Source organism: Alligator sinensis, unplaced genomic scaffold (assembly GCF_000455745.1).
Source record: "Alligator sinensis unplaced genomic scaffold, ASM45574v1 scaffold221_1, whole genome shotgun sequence".
NCBI classification, from domain to species: domain Eukaryota; kingdom Metazoa; phylum Chordata; order Crocodylia; family Alligatoridae; genus Alligator; species Alligator sinensis.
In genome coordinates, this window is record NW_005841948.1 from 2766769 (window position 1) to 2773186 (window position 6418).

The window sequence follows — 6418 nt, forward strand, 5'->3', positions numbered from 1 at the left end:
ATGCTATGGTTGGCTCATTGCTCTGAGAAAGATACTTGATCTTCTTGCATGTGGTCAGAATGACAATCATGTTTCACAAGGAACCCAATTAGAACTCATTAGAACTCAATAGCTTGTGATTCTTTATATAGAAATAAATTTGAAATTAAGTGAACAAACTGATGATAACTATAACAATAACTGACGATAACTGAAATGTTCATAGGCAATAAAGACTACCTGGGATTGAAGATGGGGAAAGGAAACTGTCATGGAAAATAATGTAATAAAAATAAAACCTCAAAACCTTTATGTGCAATATGGTACATCTATTTAATTTGTACTCTGTCATTCTTCAGTGCACTTTCTAAATGCTGAACAGAGAAATATAGATCCAAAGAGTTTAAGTCAGTGCTTTAATTTGTTCAAGTAATTCAATACGATTTCCTGCATCTGTTGAACTGCAGACTGCTATAAGTGGCTCTAATTTGTCAACATTGTTCACTTTGACTAATCCCAATGGAAATGAAACTAATAAACCCCTTTGTTTACCATGTGACTGAATGATGTTAAAAGTGGAATAAGAAGTAATATTATATCTGGGCGGTGAGGATCTTTGTGGGCTATAACTTTTGCTTCTAAGCATTTTTCCTGGACCATTCTGGTCACAGCATCATCCCAACACTACCACCTTATTGCCAGTGGGGTTTTTTACATTTAAAAAAGAAAAGCCGATCCTTTTTGAGATAAATTGTTCTTATTGTTAATCATATCTATTACAATAAGGAGCAACCAAGACAGAGGCCTGGACCTCCACAATTTTTAAGTGGTGTTGACCTATAAAAGGGGGTGGGGGGGAGGCAACCACTGGAGCCTGCAACGGGATGAAAAGCAATCATAGGAGGAAGTTAATAGCATCTATTGTACATTTCTGCCCCAGTTGATGTTTCATAGGCGCCTTCTCAAGTCAACCCAAGTCAGTCCCGTGGCCGCTGCAATCGTTGGGGCACCTTAACTGCTGTAACAACCCTCCTCCGCTCTGGAGGAGGCTAGTGGGGCTAGTTTTGTACATAGATTATGCAATTAATTGCCCAATAAATGTAGAGCAGCCACAGGTGCAAAGCAGCTGTCACCCCACAAGCAGGACTACCCGTCTAGCAAATGAGCCGGGCAGCTACAAAGCCAGGGCTTGACCGTGCCCGGCTCCACAGCGGGTTGCGGGCAGCGCACGACAAGGAGCGCTGAGTAGGACCGTCCCGCCCCGCCCGCCGCAGGCGGCGGGAGCCCAGCGCGCAGGCGCGGGCTCGGTTCCTTAGCAACCGGGGAGACAACACGGGGCTGAGCCTGCAGCGCCTCGGGCCCCGGTGAGTGGCGCCTCGCGTGTCCCGTGGGTGGCGCAGCCGAGGGCCTGCCCCGCGCGCGTCTGCCCGCCCCGCCTCCGAGAGCTGCTGCTGAACGCGAGCGGCCCCGGGGTGATGCCCGTGCCTGCTCCCGCCCGGCCCCTGAGCAGTTGCTGCGGCCTGGGGGTGGGCTAGACGCTGGCCTCAGGGACACCCAGTGGTAACCAGACCTTGGGAACGAGAGGGATCTCCGGGCCAGCTGCTTGTCCCACTGCCTTGATGGCAACTGGAAGTGTTTTCTCCTACAGAGACCGGCCCCCAGCCTTCCCCAGGGACTTTGGGGGCTCCCACCCTGGAGAGCATCTCCACAAGCAGGGAAGTCAGGCAGGTGCCCCCAGGGCCTGAGGGGCCTTTTCTGCTTGGGACTTCCCAGGGTGCACCCCAGGAGCGCCTGCCAGGGTGTGTGGAGAGTGCAGGCAGCTCCTGTCCACCTGTACTCCCCTGCCCTACAGTAGATGTCCTCTGAAAAAGCAGCACAGATTATTACTACTGCTTGTCACGGCTGCAGACACGTTTGTGATGTGACAAAGGGCATGGATGTCTTTGTTTTCACTGTAAACATTACGGTGGCACAAAAGTGACATCTGTTTCCAGCTGTACAGTCATGAGAACTGGTGCTGCTGGGGCATTGGACAGTGGGTGTGAGGGTGGTGGGGGCAGGGGCTGTGCAACCCACCTCCTCCCCCAGGGGGTTGTGGTACTGCCCATGTAGTTAGGAAGGTCCCTGGTGTATGGGGACCTTACAGTGGTTTTCTTTAGAGATGGACCCTCTTCGATGATTGTGTGAACCATATTCAGCAAATGATAGCGTAGCTGCTACATCTAATTTATTTTAGATCAATATTTAAAAGGCATTTCTGGTAAAGTTTCTCCCTTACAGGAGGAAAGTTTCTGCTGTGTGTCTCAGCAAGACATTTAAAATCTCACACGTAAGTTTTAAATATTCCTGTATTCACATTGTCACAATGTGGATTCTCCAAGGATAAGTACTAGACCTGGTGTTATTTAATATGTTCATAATGGTTTGGAAAAGAGAAAGACTACAGATAGCAACATTTGTAGATGAGACAAAATTATTGAGGTTAATCAAGACGAGAAAGCTGCGAGAATTCTGGGGAGAGAGAGCAAAGCTGGGTGAATGCGAGGCACCATGGCAGATGTAATGAATTGTTCACAAACACTTTGGAAGGAAAGCTTCAAACTGTGCCTTCGCATTAGTGAATCCAAATTAACCATAGCCTTATAGATAATTCATTTGGACAACCACCTTGTAGACAGCTTGGTGAGATCCTTTGCTCAAGAAATTAGATAGAAATTATCTCCTAAAGTTTTATAATGCCATGATAGAAGTCAGTATTGCACACTAACCCAGAATACTGTATTCATTTCTTGTAATTATATCTGGTAAAGATATAAATCAGGTATAAAAGGGGTCCAGAGAGAAGGAACAGAAATTGTTAGAAACATTTAAAACAGTATGAAAAAAACTAGACTTATTTAAGAGAGGTGATTAAATCAGAATGGACAGTGCAGAGGGATACAAATTAGAATGGACAGTATAGGGGAGATCAGTCAGGTTGCCTGTATTTAAAACCAGGGGGATATTCTGTGAAATTAAATAATAACATTTTTAAAATTGGTAAAATAATTCTTTATATAAAGTAAAATTGACTTGTGTAACTTATTGCCAAAACATAAAGGCCAAGAACAAAGAAAAACCCTTCAGCCCTTATGTCAATAAACAGAATATTTCAACTGTACCCAAAAATTTCAAGAGGTATAAACCCTTTTTCTTTGGGGAATGAAAAAAACCACTAACTGTCAGTAAGGAAGACTGACCTTGGGACAGATTTCATCCAGCATCATCTCATGCATTTGGTACTTGTCAGTCTCATGACACTGGGCTGACACAGGCCTGTTGTGGAACACTGTTCTGATCTAATATGGCAATTTCCTTGCGTCTAAAAACCCCTGTGACTGTGGGGTTTGGAAAGTGATTATCTTTTGCTTTTATTTCTACCCATTAACTCAGCTTCTTCATTTATTAATCACAGACTGTGCTTTGCACTTTACAAAACAGAAAAAGATACTATTCATGGCTTAAGTAGCTTAGAATATTAATAGGGCTTGAATTGACTGTGTTATACATTTACAGAAGGGGTGACTCATTTGCTAGTCTCAGTGGCCTTCCATTAAACATTTTTCTTTCAGCTAGTTGACATTGGCTGTTTGTTGACTTATTTCAAATAAATTAGTAGATTTAATTCTTTCCAATTTAGCACAATGCACTAACCACCAGCCCACAGGTTAGGCATTACCCTGCCCCCTCTCCAGTCCTCCTTTTGAAGCTGGCTCCCTCTTGGGCATCCAAGAGAAAAGGAGGTGTGGGGCTAAGAGGAAAAACAAAATGGCAAATTAAAGGATATATGACTCGGTGAGATGAATGCTGCCCTGGAAGGCCTGAGATTCTAGCCTGGATCTTTGCTCCTCATGGGGCAAAAGCTTCTCTGCTGCTCTCTACCTACTTTAATAAAGCATTAAATGGACAGTGCAGTGGTTCAGTCTCAAAAGAGGGCTGTAGTGGGGACAGATTAATGCTTAAACTGTGGCCTGGTGGTTAGAATGATTCTAGTGGGAAGTCAGAAAGATGTAAATTCAAACATCTTTCTGGTTTAAGTGTCTCCAGCTTTCTAGAGAAGTCTCTCTAAATCACTAGGCCAGTGGTTCTCAACCATTTTAGACCCGAGGCACCCCTGAATAGGCTCAAGGAACCCCTTTGAAAACATTAGCTCTTAGTTTCACACTTTTTTGCCTACAGAAAAATAACAGAGCAGTTTTTCTGTAACAAAGAACTCAACTATGGGTTTCTATTTGGAATCTCTGGGTTTATGTTGTGAACCACACTTGTAAAGCTAACAGTGTTGATTGTGTGGCACCCTGCAATACCCTTGAAAGAATTTCAAGGCACCCTGGTTGAGAAGAACCACTGCATTAGGATACTGGGCTATAAATGGGAGAGACTTCTTCCTTCTCAGGCTATAGTTTCAGCCTTTAGGCTCTGCAGAGCTGTGTGACTGTGCAAGGGCCAGAAATGGCAGTTGCGTGGCTTGGAAATTTGCACATGTAAAGTGAAATAGGATTCAGTCCAAAAGGCTTAAAAAATAAATAAATAAAATAAATAAATCAGAAGGCAAATAAAAAGAACCCAAAAATATACCTTTTAAAATCTTGTAATTTTTATGATGATCTCATTAATCTGAAATTTTAGGACTCATGAAACTAAAGAGGGAAAAGTACTTCTCACATTTTTCCTCTTCTGTTACACATGTAGAGAGTATCTAAGCAGCAAATACAGTAAATGAGACTTTCAAAAAGATTTCTAGTATGAGCTTTACTCTGCCTCTACCAGGATTTTGTCGATAGTGTGCATCATTGTGCCTCTCCCAAAATTGTTTATTTTTTTGTAGTTATTTGTTGTATTAGAAGAAGATTTTTGAAGAGGGGTGTCACAGCGGGGTCCTGCAGGAGGGCCGTGATCTCAAGGCCCCCTCCCCATGCCAAGTTGGCCCAAAAGGGCACCCTCACTTCTCGCCCACCATGTCTTTGGTGTTCCAATATATTAGGGAGGCTGCCTTACATCCTCTTGGACACAGTTTTCTGTAACATCTGACCCCGTGGACTCCCAGACCCCTTGTGGGTCCTGTTCTCCAAATGGGCGCTTCAGGGCACCCTAGCCTTATGGGCTATGCATGGCTCCAACCACCCCTTTACCACACCCCAAGCCTCACAAAGTCTATTCCGGCTGCTCAGTCCAGGTCTACACTTTCTCTCTGGTGCTTGGGCTCTCTGGGGCCTTCTCAGCAAAGCCACCCCCCTGTCTGAGGCTCACCACACCCACACTGGGGCTTCCAGCAATGCCCCCTCTCTGGGGCTGGGGTCAGTGCACCCCAAATGCTGCACCCTTGCTGGCACTGGGGTTCCCACACTGCTGTGGGTCCCCTATAAGGCCTCCTCCAACCCCTAATAGCCTCACCCAAACCACTGGTTACAAACAGAAACACAAACGCAAGCCCTTTGGCTATAACTTAAACAGAAGCTGCATGGACATAACAACATTCAAGCCTACCCAGAGATTCTTCATCTTGCAGCAGTCAGACACTGCTCCTGTATCAGGCTTCTCTCTTCCATGACAGATTGCTCCTTCCTCCTTGGCTGCTGGCAGGGAACTACCTGTGGCCTCAGCCCCTAGGGCTTATAAGGGAGCCAGGCCCTGCCCCTTTCAGTCAGCTGACCACTGGCAGGTGTGAGTCGCTAGCTGGCTCCAGTTGCCCTGGCAACCCACAGCTGTGCTCTTTACTCACTGCTAGGGCTCTTTCCCCAGCAGTCTTCCCTCTTTAGGAGCAGAGCACCTTCATGCTCTGCAACAAGGGGGTTTGCAATGTGCTCTGAAATGACAGAATTTGTGGTTGGCCTTTTTCCTCAGTGGGGTTTACCTCAATTGAGGTAAAAGATGCTAACTGCCTCTACACGAAGGTAAAGGTAATGGTTAGCTAACTAACGCATGCTGTAGGGTGGCTAAGGCACTGCCTGGCGACAAACCCTGATCTCTTTTCCTAATTCAGAGAAGGGTACTGATAAAACAAAAAGCATGGGCAGGCCTAACGGAAGGGATAAATACAGTTGGTTTAGTTTACCATATGAATCTGCAGCATTTGGTCATTAAATCAGATCCAGTGTTTCTTCTTTCCCCTTTTGTTATCCACTACTGGAGCATTTATTGTGTGTTAGTGTTTGTGTTCCTCATGGAAGAGAGAGCTTTATGAAGGTTTGAAAAAGTGGGTGAGGTCTGGGGTATTGGTTGTAAGAAGGTAGTCCATGCAGAGAGGGCAGCATGAGAGAGAGGTTAAAGTTGGGGGTGGGAGAAGGAAACAGAATTTCAAGGCCAGCGTCATGAATGGAACAACAAGGATTGAATAAGAAATGAGATCTGAGATGCAGGTTAGGCAGAATTCCATAGTACTGAGCCAGACAGGATGCAC

At 45.2% G+C, this 6418-nt stretch overlaps 1 protein-coding gene across 4 annotated transcripts in view; it reads left to right on the forward strand.

The window, feature by feature from the left end:
- The first annotated feature begins 1301 nt into the window (after positions 1–1301).
- The window catches only part of ARMC3 (armadillo repeat containing 3), a 133972-nt gene continuing 128855 nt past the window's right edge, over positions 1302–6418 (forward strand). The window contains exons 1-2 of one of the 4 annotated variants that reach the window (XM_025199704.1): positions 1311–1343; positions 2246–2308. The gene's annotated coding sequence lies outside the window, so the exon portion shown is untranslated. Of the gene's footprint in view, positions 1344–2245; positions 2309–6418 lie in introns of all 4 variants that reach the window. The other 3 variants (XM_025199705.1, XM_014518286.2, XM_025199706.1) reach the window with 3 other exon arrangements.